Genomic DNA, 15,152 nt, shown 5'->3' with positions numbered 1-15,152 from the left:
CATTAAAACGGTCTTGTTAAGCTACTGTGACCTCCAGGTCTTTTTCAAGGGGCATTAAAACCGTCTTGTTAAACCACTCTGAACTCCATGTCTCTTCCAAGGGGCATTAAAATCGTCTTGTTAAGCTACTGTGACCTCCACATCTCTTCCAAGGGGCATTGATATTGTCTTTTTATTCCATTGGAACCTCCACCACACTTCCAAGGGGCATTGATATTGTCTTTTTATTCCACTGCGACCTCCACCACTCTTCCAGGGGTCATTGATATTGTCTTTTTATTCCACTGCGACCTCCACCACTCTTCCAAGGGGCATTGATATTGTCTTTTTATACCACTGTGACCTCCACCACTCTTCCAAGGGGCATTAATATTGTCTTTTTATTCCACTGCGACCTCCACCACTCTTCCAAGGGTCATTGATATTGTCTTTTTATTCTACTGCGACCTCCACCACTCTTCCAAGGGGCATTGATATTGTCTTTTTATTCCACTGGGACCTCCACGTCTCTTCCAAGGGGCATTAAAACCGTCTTGTTAAGCTACTGTGACCTCCACGTCTCCTCCAAGGGGGATTAAAACCGTCTTGTTAAACCACTCTGAACTCCACGTCTCTTCCAAGAGGCATTAAAATTGTCTTGTTAAGCTACTGTGACCTCCATGTCTCTTCCAAGGGGCATTGATATTGTCTTTTTATTCCACTGCGACCTCCACTACTCTTCCAAGGGTCATTGATATTGTCTTTTTATTCCACTGTGACCTCCACCACTCTTCCAAGGGGTATTGATATTGTCTTTTTATTCCACTGCGACCTCCACCACTCTTCCAACTGGCATTGATATTGTCTTTTTATTCCACTGTGACCTCCACGTCTCTTCCAAGGGGCATTAAAACCATCTTGTTAAACCACTCTGAACTCCACATCTCTTCCAAGGGGCATTAAATCCGTCTTGTTAAGCTACTGTGACCTTCACGTCTCTTCCAAGGGGCATTAAACCATCTTGTTAAACCACTCTGAACTCCACATCTCTTCCAAGGGGCATTAAATTCGTCTTGTTAAGCTACTGTGACCTCCACGTCTCTTCCAAGGGTCATTGATATTGTCTTTTTATTCCACTGGGACCTCCATCGCTCTTCCAAGGGGCATTAATATTGTCTTTTTATTCCACTGCGACCTCCACCATTCTTCCAAGGGGCATTGATATTGTCTTTTTATTCCACTGCGACCTCCACCACTCTTCCAAGGGTCACTGATATTGTCTTTTTATTCCAGTGCGACCTCCACCACTCTTCCAAGGGGCATTAACATTGTCTTTTTATTCCACTGGGACCTCCACGTCTCTTCTAAGGGGCATTAAAACCATCTTGTTAAACCACTCTATACTCCACGTCTCTTCCAAGGGGCATTAAAACCGTCTTGTCAAGCTTCTGTGACCTCCACGTCTCTTCCAAGGGGCATTAAAACCGTCCTGTTAAACCACTCTGAACACCACGTCTCTACCAAGGGGCATTAAAATCATCTTGTTAAGCTACTGTGACCTCCACGTCTCTTCCAAGGGGCATTGATATTGTCTTTTTATTCCACTGCGACCTTCACTACTCTTCCAAGGGGCATTGATATTGTCTTTTTATTCCACTGTGACCTCCACCACTCTTCCAAGGGGCATTGATATTGCCTTTTTATTCCACTTCGACCTCCACCACTCTTCCAAGTGGCATTGATGTTGTCTTTTTATTCCACTGTGACCTCCATGTCTCTTCCAAGGGGCATTAAACCGTCTTGTTAAACCACTCTGAACTCCACGTCTCTTCCAAGGGGCAATAAAATCTTCTTGTTAAGCTACTGTGACCTCCACGTCTCTTCCAAGGAGCATTGATATTGTCTTTTTATTCCACTGCGACCGCCACAAGCTCTTCCAAGGGGCATTGATATTGTCTTTTTATTCCACTGTGACCTCCACCACTCTTCCAAGGGGCATTGATATTGTCTTTTAATTCCACTGCGACCTCCACCACTCTTCCAAGGGGCATTGATATTGTCTTTTTATTCCACTGGGACCTCCATGTCTCTTCCAAGGGCCATTAAAACCGTCTGGTTAAACCACTCTGAACTCCACGTCTCTTCCAAGGGGCATTAAAACGGTCTTGTTAAGCTACTGTGACCTCCACGTCTCTTCCAAGGGGCATTAAAACCGTCTTGTTAAACCTCTCTGAACTCCACAGCTCTTCCAAGGGGCATTGAAATGTTGTTTTTAATTACCTCTAACCTCCACGACTCTTCCAACGGGCATTGCATTTCCTCCTAATTTTAGTCAGCTTTTGCTTTTCAATGCATAGGCGAACACTAAGGGAGACCCACTCCCCAATAATGGGTAGAAGGTTTTTAGTACGCTGTAATCCACGTCTGCTTCAAGAGGCATTGCAGTTCCTCATAATTTTTGGAAAGCCTTCCTTTCACTGCTTATGCCAACAGTGTACAGGAGACCCAGTTGCTATAAATGGATAAAACGGTTTAGTTAAGGCCCTCTGACCTCCATGTCACTTCCAAGGGGCTTTGGAGTGCCTAGAAATTTTTGGTAGGCATTGCACTCACAGTATGCCCTATAACTGTGTAGCCGAACCGCTCCTTTTGGTACAGAAATATATCCTACAAGACATGTGTGTTTGACTGGCCTGATACTGATGTGAATGGTCCCTGTTCCTCCTGCTCTCTCTCCTTTGCCACCACCTCATCCATCATTAATCACCTGAAGCTTTGTTTTAACAGGAGTCATAGAACTGGGATAGTAGCAGGAAAACATCCAGCAATCCTCGGAGGAGGTAGGATATGTGCCAAAACACTGACCACCTCAGGCCTAGCCGCTACTACATACATGCGCTTGCATTCCAAGGAACAGAAAGCTAAGGAGATGGATGGCCTCATGATCTTGAATAATTTACTCATTGTGTAGGAGGCCGACCACTGCTGCTGTCTATCTTCTGAACTTTGTGCTGAAGCCGGATTGACCCAGGACCCGCAATCTTCTATGTCTGGAGGACGTGTTGCATCCCAGTGTCCAACTGTGTCCCAGCTTCCACAATATTAACCCAGTGTGAAGGCGTCAGTGAGATGGACCATCCCTGGCCACATTCTCTTGTCCACGTGTTTGTGGTTAGGCTGTCCTTCCCACTAAATGCACTGGGGAGGGCACAGGTAATGTTTTGGTATGCGCGCTTGTGTATAAGGCGCACCGGGACAAATAGGGGCGGCTGGGGACCGTGTGTGGACACCCAGCCGCGGGGCGGCTGGGGACCGAGTATGGATACCAGGACACCGACGCAGCCATGACGTGGTGGCCAGATTCCGCCTCCACATGCCTAAAAGGCCCAATTTCAAGTGCAAGCAAGCAAGCAGTATGGTATTGCAGCCTGGGTGTGGGTGGGTGGCAGGCTGCATACTTGTGCTTGCATTGCAAGGAATGGGGGAGGTACAATTGAACACTGCCCTGGGACAAGGACTTGCACGGGGATAGTTGCAAGTCTGCATCTTCTGATGCGGCAAGGATCACTTCTGATGGGCACACTTTTAGGCAGTGACCTGCGTGTCAGAGATGCTTCCAGGGGTCTTCCCCATGCTGTTCCCATGTCTTTTCAGCACTGTATGCATGTGTCACACAGCACATGGCCAGATAAGGTTGTAAAATGTTAAAATGACATTTCCCGGTGAATGCATTTGTCACGGTTGAAAGCAATACAAAAGTGCAAAAACACATGAAAAATCCTACTTGTGAACATAGCCCAAGGTGTGGAGGAGTATTTTTGTTTTTGGTTATTTATTTTACCTTATACACAAGTCTTTACCCTGGAAAGGATGTTCCTTAACATATTTCACAGGAAAACATTTTCAGTTTCATTTTTGTATGTTTTATTGTGATCCCGTAAAAGTGGCTTAATACCTCTGACCACGGTGTTGACAGCAGTGACCTGGGGGTCAGAAATGCTTCCTGGGGCGATCCCCATGCTGTCCCCATGTCATTTGAGCACTATCACTATCGTTTTGGGCACTTTTTAGTCTTTCTACAGACTGCCGGGAGTGCCGCCGCAAAAATGCTCGGGTCTCCCTTAGACTAACATTGGGCTCGTTGCTCGGGTCGAGCACCCGAGTATCACGGTGAGCTCGGCCCGAGCTTCGAGCACCCGAGCATTTTAGTGCTCGATCAACACTACTGACCATTGCTGGCAAAGATGTTAAAGTGTTCATCTGGACTGCGGGTAATGTCTGAATAGGCCAGTACCGTTTAGAAAGGATATATGGCATCGTTGTCACCTGGGAACCGGTGTCCAGTAACGCGTTCACTGGGATGCCATCAAGCATGACAGGCAGGACCTGTCGTCCTCCCACGTACTTGTCTCACCAGCTTTGTGGGCCTGGTCGTCTTACTCCTGGGGGTTGACCCTCTGCCCCAGGGGTTGCTCGTTTAAATTGCAGAATCTTGCGATGTGCCCCGCCTTTTGACAGCGGCGGTAGATGGGTTGTCCGTTCTGGTCATGGCGATCGCTGTCTCTCCCTCTGGTTGGTGGAATTCTTCTCTGCTGTCGCCACGGGATGTCATCTGGACTAGAAGCCAGCTGGATCCTTTCCTTTGGAGACACTTGCATGGCCTGCATGGCTTTGGTTAGTGTAGCCACACTTTTGGTCAGGTCCTGGACCTGGACCTGAAGGCGTAGTTCTGCAGAGGGGTCATTATCTAGGGTCTGTGCTTCTACCTCCACAAGTGTCAGGGAAAAGGACGCCGCCTCCTAGTGGTATGTGATAGCTGGGCGCCAGAGGGATGCAGTGCCACTTGGGGTTGATTCTCACAGCACCCGGATGGCCCGGTCTTTAAATTGCACAAAGTCTATATCAGGGTTTTGCAGAGCCATAACGCGCAGCTGTGTCCGGTGAGCGTTAGACAGGTGCTCCTCAATAAACTGTTCGGTTAGCAATCTGTCCTCGTCTCGCTCACTGTCGGGGTCTACCTGTTTAATGGCCCACAGCGCCTCCTGCAGATTTAGAGCATAGTCCCGTACACTGTCCTGCACCCTTTGTTTGCACCCGTAGAACTTCATTTTAATCTCCGCTGCTGTGTGGGTGTCAAAGGTATCCTCTAACCTGGTCAGAATTTGCTTAACAGTTCTTTTGTCCCTGCCCAGCCAGGACTTCACCTACCTCTGGGCTGCACCGATTAGCTGACCTATAAGGATGCTGACTTTTTGTTTCTCATACATGGGGTACACTTCAAACAAACTCTCTCCTCAAATTCACTCAGGGTGTGCGACTCCCCTGAGTACTGAGGCAACCACGCCGCCCCTGGGATATACAGCATGGATAAAGGCATTACAGCTGCTGCGGCCGCACCCGCAGCTGGACCCTCTTCTAGGTTGGGCATCTTCCTCCCCCCTAGTGAACCTCAGCCAGGTCCTGGGTTTCTGCTGGCGTACCAGTCTGCTGCTCTGCAGGCGAGAGGGATCGCTTACCCGGCGGTTCTGGATCGGGGCCTCCTGCTTCCCCCTGGCTGACGTCAAATAACGCGATTATATAGTTCAACAAAGTCTATGGCACACAGTACCCAGTTATATCAGGCTACGACAATCCTGTTCATGACGCCAAAAATGACGCGCCCCCTAGGACCGTGGGGTACTCGCCACCGGGTCGGTCGGTTCCTTGGGATAGTCACGGGGGTGTGACCCGCTCCAGGGCCCTGGGCGGTCAATAAAAAGGACAGTTTATTTAAGGGAAAAGTTTTGTGACGCCACCAGTGGTATGCGGCTATAGGTGGTGCTGAAAGAGACTGCTGGGGCCATTGGTGACGCAGCTGGGATAGATTTGCTCCCCACGGGTAGAGCGAGGCCCCAGGGCTACCTGTACGGTTTATGTAGCGGATTGTGAATGTTGGGGTGCAGGACTGAGGGTGCAGATAATGACCAGAGGACCCAGGAATGGTGGTTTCCACTACCTTTACTTGATGTTTGATGGTGCAGACCGGTGCACTGGTAACAGAAGGTAATGGAGACCCGGGCAGCCTAGAAGCATTTTGAGATCCACCTCGCCAGGTGGGGTTGTAGGCTTTCCTTCTGCTCTGTCCTCTTTGGCCCTGCTGTCTAAAGCTATGCTGCGGCCCTCTTTCCTGAGTGATTGTTAAATCCTAGCCCGCATGGCAGGCAGCTCGAGCCTTTTACAGGTGTCGCTCCTTTGTGGTGACTCCGGGCTCTAGTATGCTGCTGAGCAGCCGGGTGTTTGGTGGGGCCAGGAGACCTGCAGTCTCCTGCCCTCTGAATTTAGCTGCTGGGACTTCAGTACCTGAGCAACCACGGACTCCGGTGTCCAGTTTCTGGCGCTTTTCTCTGGGGCGAGCTTGGTCACAGCTCCCCTCCCCAGGTTCTCCCTTGTCTTCCACTTGATCTCCTCCGTCCCCAACTGACTCGCCTCTGTCTTCAACTGACTCTCCTAATACCCGCCTCCGGGCCCCAATTTAAAGGGCAAGCTCCCCTGAAACCAGGTTAGAGCTCCCCCTTCTGGTTTGGAGCCAGGAAAAGTGTTGGATGCTGGTGTTACCTGATAAGGGGACCCCTCCTTGCTTCCAGGCATGGCATCACCCCCTGTGAGGGAGGCAATGCCAACCGGACTCCTGGGGTGCCACATTAGCAAGCCAACCTAAATTCACCAAAAATGCAGATTCATGCTACTGCTGTTAACATCACCCCCTTCCCATAAAAACCCATTTCCTTCCTTTGTCAACCATGACTCAGCCCATAGGGCTAATTTTTACAAAACCTATGCACATTGTGGAGTGGACGAACCAGGACAGTATTCCTACTCCAGCCTAACTGATTGGGGGCCCTTGGGATGGTGGCTTCCAAAATAGTGGGTAAAATGGCCTGGTTTGTGCTTGGTAGCAAGCAGTAGGAAATGTTTGGACTACTGCTTAGCGTAGGGCACTAAACGCCTTTTTAAGTGGACTAATGTGGACAGAAGGCAGGCTGTCACCCCAAAAACAGTGGGGAAAATGGCCTGGTGCGTGCTTGGTAGCTGGCAGTAGGAAATTTTTGGACTACTGCTTTTCGTAGGGTACTAAACGCCTTTTTAAGTGGACTAATGTGGACAGAAGGCAGGCTGTCACCCCAAAAACAGTGGGGAAAATAGCCTGGTGCATGTTTGGTAGCTGGCAGTAGGAAATTTTTGGACTACTGCTTTGTGTAGGGCACTAAACGCCTTTTTAAGTGGACTAATGTGGACAGAAGGCAGGCTGTCACCCCTAAAACAGCGGGGAAAATGGCCTGGTGCTTTTAAAAAAAAAAGGCAGTACAAAATGTTACTACTCTGTGTGCTGGAAAAATATTGCTTTGCCTCTGACAAGAGCTGTTTTAAGATAGACACTGGAAGAACACTTTAACCTCTCCCTACCTAATACACAATCTCTCCCTCCCTGTACTCTGACTTTGTTGTGAGTCTTCAACTCTGAAAAGAGCTATTTTTTGGAGCTAGTGACGGGCTCCTTTAAACTGTCCCTGCTCGAGTATCTCTCCGTCCCTACTCTACACTGAACTATTACACACAGGTAGCCCCTAAAAGGGCTTTTGTTTTATCATGAGGCCTAAACACTCTCCCTTGCAGCTCAGCGATCTCTCCCTATGCTTATAGAATGCAGGCTCCGGACGCAATGTGCACAAAATGGTGGCGGCAGGGCTTAAATGATGATGATGGGCGGCCAGCCAATCACGGCAATGCCACAACCAAGATGTCTGCGGCATTACTGTCATTGGTTAAGAAGCCCAGCATGTTTAGTGGCTGCAAAGGAGGCGCCAAAACTGCAGGGCGGGACATCCGAATATAGCGAGGCGAGTACACAAATATTCGCAATATAGCGAGTAACACAAATACCGTACTATCCGTGCGAATAGTAACAAATACACTCACTCATCACTATATACCACTGTTATTGCTATACCAGAAATAAATATTACCTGCATACTAAAATATACTATACAAAAACCAGTATTATCAAAATTACCACTATGCAAGGCCCAAATAATACCGCTACATGATGACCACAACCGTTACCACTACATAGTGAATAAATAATATTATCATAACTCTACAGAACAAACTCCATGTACAAAGACCAATATTTAATGGCCCCATACACCTACCATTACATAATGACTGAATTGCCCCACCAACCTATTACTAAGAAAAACATTAATTAAAAGACTGATATTGCCACCATATAGTGGTAGATACCAGTCCTGCCAATCATTTAACATATTACAGTATACTACAGTTATATACAATATAGTGAGTTACAGGTGACGTTCTTTCTAATTGGAGTCATTCACCATTTGCATCTTTTACATCAGGCAAATACCAACATATCACCTTCTTCCGGTCAGAAAAAGTCTGCAGAATTTATAAAACAGACACATTTGACTTCACACATTTCCAGCAACCCTCTATCTATTCCGAACCTACACAAACTCGCCATCCTGCCTGCACCTGTAGCAGGAACAGTGATTCCAATACTTCAAAATCGTGACATTAATATGATTGCTCCCTCCCGGAAAAAAATGCTACAAAGTATGCCAAATAAAGAGTGCATCTAAAAATAATAGTGTCTCTTAGAAAGTAATAATGTCCACTTTTCCCAGACAGCAATGATATCCCGTATGCTCCTTAGAGGCTTATAATGTCCCAATTGCCTCCTTCAAGTAATAATGACTGCTGAGTATCCCATAAAGTAACAATGCCCCTGAAAAAAAAAATATTTCCCCAAGTGCCCCCTTGAAAAGTAATAATGCCCACCTACCCCCTTAAAAACTAATAATGCACCCTGAGTGGCCCTATCACAACTAATAACACCCCTATTTAAAACAAAAAGTCCCCTGAGTGACCTATTTATAACTAATAATGCTCCTTATCAGGGGCATATATAGAAATCATGGGACTTCATCGCAAAAGTCCTAATTGGGCCTCTCCCACATAGAAAACAAAAATATTTGGCAAAGTCACAAGATTTAAGAGCAGTCATAGAAGGACAAACTTCCCAACCCTTAGGCTATGTTCACACGTTGAGTTTTTGCAGCGTTTTTTAATGCAAATTTTCAGCTGCGTTTTACAGCACCACCAAAGTCTATGAGATTTCAGAAATCTCGTGCACACACCTTGTTTTTTTTTCCTGACTATTTTATTAAAGATCTGCGTTTTTGCAAAATGCAGCACGTCACTTCATTCAGCGTTTTTGCAGCATTTTGCACCCATTGAAATCAATGAGTAAGTGCAAAAACGCTTCAAAAAAGCAGCAAAAATCGCAGGTATCAGGCTTTGCTGCGTTTTTGGTGCCAAAACCAGATGAAGTTGAATTAGGTTCTTTTTTTCTGCACTAAACTTTATCAGCATGCACAAGAGACAAATGTACACTGATAAACCCGCAGTAAAAAAATGCAGCAAAAACGTTACAAAAAAAGCCGCAAAAACTCAGCAAAATCTGCTTTTTTGACATTGCTTCTTTTCTGCCAAGACAGCAGGTTTTGGCTGCAGAAAAAAGCACATAAAAAACGCAACGTGTGAACATAGCCTTACAGATAGAATGAGAGATATGTATTACGCCACATACACAGTATTGTGCCCCTACTGAAGAATCCCAGTGCTTTCACTCAATACCTCTTTCATGGCCAGCATACAGTATTATCTGCCAACACACAGTATGATGCCTCTGAGCACCTTCCCACACACAGTATGATGCCACTTTGGTTCCCCAAGCACAGTATAATATCCCTAGAGTTCTCCACATACAGTGTGATGCCACCATAGTAACCTCCTTCAGTATGATGTTCTTACCCTGAAGTGTGATCAATCCCACAGTATGGTGCCCCCATAGCCGCCCCCCACATATAGCATGATGTTCCCACAGCACCCCACACACAGAATGATGGTCCTACAGTATGATGAGTCCACATCACACAACGCACACAGCTCCCTTATACACAATAATGCTGAACCCACAGTCCCATGGTATGACTGCATCACAATTCACTATATAAAGTATGATGGCTTTCACATATATACAACATATACAGTGGGGAAAAAAAGTATTTAGCGAGTCAGCCACCAATTGTGCAAGTTCTCCCACTTAAAAAGAGAGGCCTGTAATTGACATCATGGGTAGACCTCAACTATAAGAGACACAATGAGAAAACAAATCCTGAAAATCACATTGTCTGATTTGGAAAGATATTTTTTTCAAATTTTGGTGGAAAATAAGTATTTGGTCAATTACAAAAGTTCATCTCAATACTTTGTTATATATCCTTTGTTGGCAATGACAGAGGTCAAATGCTTTCTGTAAGTCTTCACAAGGTTGGCACACACTATTGCTGGTATGTTGGCCCATTCCTCCATACAGATCTCTTCTAGAGCAGTGATGTTTTGGGGCTGTCGCTGGGCAACACGGACTTTCAACTCCCTCCAAAAGTTTTCTATAGGGTTTAGATCTGGAGACTGGTTAGGCCACTCCAGGACCTTGAAATACTTCTTACGAGGCCACTCCTTCGTTGCCCTGGCGGTGTGCTTGGCGTCATTGTCATGCTGAAAGACCCAGCCACGTTTCATCTTCAATGCTCTTGCTGATGGAAGGAGGTCTGCACTCAAAATCTCACGATACATGGCACCATTCATTCTTTCATGTACACGGATCAGTCATCCTGGTCCCTTGGCAGAGAAACAGCCAAAAAGCATGATGTTGTCACCCCCATGCTTCACAGTAGGTGGTGTTCTTTGGATGCAACTCAGCATTCTTTCTCCTCCAAATACGACGAGTTGTGTTTCTACCAAACAGTTCTACTTTGGTTTCATCTGACCATATGACATTCTCCTGATACTCTTCTGGATCATCCAAATGCTCTCTAGCAAACTTCAGATGGGCCCGGACATGTAATGGCTTAAGCAGGGGGACACATCTGGCACTGCAGGATCTGAGTCCCTGGTGGCGTAGTGTGTTACTGATGGTAGCCTGTGTAATGTTGGTCCCAGCTCCCTGCAGGTCATTCACTGGGTCCCCCCGTGTGGTTCGAGAATTTTTGCTCACCGTTCTTGAGATTATTTTGACCCCACGGAGATCTTGTGTGGAGCCCCAGATCGAGGCATATTATCATTGGTCTTGTATGTCTTCCATTTTCTAATTATTGCTCCCACAGTTGATTTCTGCACACCAAGCTGCTTGCCTATTGCAGATTCAGTCTTCCCAGCCTGGTGCAGAGCTACAATTTTGTTTCTGGTGTCCTTCAACAGCTCTTTGGTCTTCACCATAGTGGAGTTTGGAGTGTGACTGTTTGAGGTTGCGGACAGGTGTCTTTTATACTGCTAACAAGTTCAAACAGATGCCAGTACTACAGGTAATGAGTGAAGGACAAAGGAGCCTCTTAAAGAAGAAGTTACAGGTCTGTGAGAGCCAGAAATCTTGCTTGTTTGTAACAGACCAAATACTTATTTTCCACCAAAATTTGAAAAATAAATTCTTTCCAAATCAGACCATGTGATTTTCCGGATTTGTTTTCTCAATTTGTCTCTCATAGTTGAGGTCTACCTATGATGTCAATTACAGCTCTCTCTCATCTTTTTAAGTGGGAGAACTTGCACAATTGGTGGCTGACTAAATACTTTTTTCCCCACTGTATACAGTATGATGGCCACTAAAGTTCACTATATACAGTATTATGGCCCCACAGCTCCTTATAGATATTATTATGGCCCTACACATCCCTGTACACAGTATGATGGCTCCATAGCTTCCTAAACACATTATTATGACCTATCAACCCATATATGTACAATATGATAGCCCCCATAGCTCATTCTATACAGTATGATAGCCCCCCCAAGCACCCAACATATTGTTTGATGGACCTCACAGCTCCCTCTATACTGTATGATGCCCCAACAGTTCCCTATACACAGTATAATGTCCCCACAGCACCCCTTAACACATGATGGTTCCCCACAGCTCCAGTATATACAGTATGATGGTGCCCACAGCTCCCCTATACACCGTATAATAGCTCCCACAGTTCCCTATATGCAGTATAATTGTAACACTCGAGTCTCCCCTGTCCTTCAAACCATAGATCCAAACCCTTACCATCTTCTGTCGCTTCCAACTAAGAAATATTTCCAAAATCCGTCCTTTCCCCAACACTGAATCAACTAAACTGTTAGTACATGCCCTCATCATCTTCCACATCAAATATTGCAATATTCTTCTCTGTGGCCAACCCGGCTAACACTCTTGCACTGCTCCAATCCTTCCTTACCTCTGCTTCCTGATTAGTCCACCTCTTTCCCATCACTAATCCTTCACCTCTACCCAGGGCTGCCACCAGGAATTTCAGGGCCACATACTGGCAAAATTTCCCGGCCCCCTTCAGACTTTGCCCAGGCTCCACCCCAGCTCCGCCTCCACCCCTTAAACCTTCCATAGTACCACGGCCCACTCTTGGAAAAACTCCACTTCCGCACCAGGTCCTCACCAATCACACGTTAACAGTTCCCATCAAACACCATATCACATACATAGCCAGCAGCTTTTGTTTCGGCCAAAAGATTTTTTTAAACCACTACCACGACAAGGTAGACTCTTCTGGCCGGGCCCTACTCTACTCTAACCTATTAAATATTTCTTATAATACCCAATACTCTTTTTGATATATTTTTCTTTATGGGAATGTGTCACATACATTTTTTAAAAATGACCAATGATACCACATACAGGGACAAATACCACCACACTATGACCATATCACATATTACCACCACATAGTGAACGGATAATACCACATACAAAGAACAAATACTGTCACACCATGACCAGACCATATACTACCACTTCATAGTGACCGAATAATACCACATACAAGGAACAAATACCATCACACCATGACCAGACCACATATTAACATCACATAGTGACTGAATACTACAATACTGATACATTAATAACAAAAAAACACAATACTAATATTACCATAAATGCCATTATACACAAGAGCTCTGTACATAGTATACAGTGTATAGTGTAAGTATTCAGGTAATACAGGGATCACCAGTGACATTATACACAGGAGCTCTGTATATAGTGTCAATGTACTTGTAATACGGGGATCATTAGTGCCATTATACACTGGAGCCCTGTGTATAGTGTAGTATTTCGTGTACAGGTAACACACCGACTCACCGGTGACCTCTCTAGTTGAAGTCCTTCATCTTCGCTTTTCTCCTTCATCCAGCACAGACTGCCATCACTTCTTCCAGCCAGGACTCGTCTCTGCAGAAAATAGCAGTTATCTAGAGCAGTTTGCAGAGCACATTCCCCAATTTTTCCCCAACTTTTACACTACACCAGATGAAGAAAAAAAAGTGACATAGTGCCACCCTGCACAGTAACCAGACCCCCTCTCACTGAAAACAGTATCCTCAAAAATAAAATACATCCTGCCCCCATGTGTCTCATCCTCATCACCATCCTGCCCCCATGTGTCTCATCCTCATCACCATCCTGCCCCATGTGTCTCATCCTCATCACCATCCTGCCCACATGTGCCTCATCCTCATCACCATCCTGCCCCATGTGTCTCATCCTCATCACCATCCTGCCCCATGTGTCTCATCCTCATCACCATCCTGCCCCCATTTGTCTCATCCTCATCCCCGTCCTGGCCCCATGTGTCTCATTCTCATCACCATCCTGACCCATGTGTCTCACCCTCATCACCATCCTGCCCCCATTTGTCTCATCCTAATCACCATCCTGCCCCCATGTGTCTCATCGTCATCACCATCCTGCCCCCCTGTGTCTCATTCTCATCACCATCCTGCCCCATGTGTCTCATCCTCATCACGATCCTGCCCCGCGTGTCTCATCTTCATCACCATCCTGCCCCCATGTGTCTCATCCTCATCACCATCCTGCCCCCATGTGTCTCATTCTCATCACCATCCTGCCCCATGTGTCTCATCCTCATCACCATCCTGCCCCCATGTGTCTCATCCTCATCACCATCCTGCCCCGTGTGTCTCCTGCTCAGCATTCTGCTCCATGTATCTCATCCTCAGTGTTCTGCCCACGTGTGTCTCCTCCTCAGCATTCTGATCCGTGTGTCTCCTCCTCAGCATTCTGCCCCGTGTGTCTCCTCCTCAGCATTCTGCCCCTGTGTGTCTCCTCCTTAGCGTTCTGCCCCCGTGTGTCTCATTCTCAGTGTTCTGCCCCCATGTGTCTCCTCCTCAGCGTTCTGCCCCGTGTGTCTCCTTCTCAGCATTCTGCCCCCATGTGTCCCCTCCTCAGCATTCTGCCCCATGTGTCTCATCCTCAGCATTCTGCCCCGTGTGTCTCCTCAGTATTCTGCACCGTGTGTCTCCTCCTCAGCATTCTGCCCCCAAGTGTCTCCTCAGCATTCTTCCCCTATGTCTCCGCTTTACAAAATAAAAAAAAAGTTCTCCTTACCTTGCCGCCGCTCCACCGATGACTCTCCTCTAGTGATGAGCGAGCATGCTCGCCACTGCTCGGTACTCGCCCGAGCATCTCAGTACTCGAGATGCTCTGAGTTCGCCGAGTACTTTAGAGATGCTCGGGCGGGAGCTTGGGTCCCCATCCTGCATGTTTGGCGCTATTTAGAGCACCAATCATGCAGGGATTGTCTGCCACTCACTGTAATGTCACAGCCATGGTGGCTGTGGCATTACAGTGATTGCCCAAATCGATGGGAACAGTGCTCACAGTGAAACATGAAAAGCCGGCAATTCATCAGCGGCATACACAGGTACCCGACAATTTAGAACAGAAAGAATAGAGCATCACACATAGATTAGATAGATAGAAACATGTCAGTCACATATATAATAAGTACAGTGACAGTGTTGGTTACTGTACTTGTTATTTAGTGTTAAAATAAAGGATTTATTTTAAAAAAATAATAGTGTTTTCATGCAACAGTCTCTTTAAAAAAGCCGGCCAGCAATTCATTAGCGGCATACATCAGTACCCGACAATTTAGAACAGAAAGAATAGAGCATCACACATAGATTAGATAGATAGAAACATGTCAGTCACATATATAATAAGTACAGTGACAGTGTTGGTTACTGTACTT

Source organism: Phyllobates terribilis, unplaced genomic scaffold (assembly GCF_046119375.1).
Source record: "Phyllobates terribilis strain yellow unplaced genomic scaffold, ASM4611937v1 Scaffold_1__5_contigs__length_1240528914, whole genome shotgun sequence".
NCBI classification, from domain to species: domain Eukaryota; kingdom Metazoa; phylum Chordata; class Amphibia; order Anura; family Dendrobatidae; genus Phyllobates; species Phyllobates terribilis.
The sequence above is the reverse complement of the archived record's forward strand: the minus strand, read 5'-3'. Positions refer to the sequence as shown.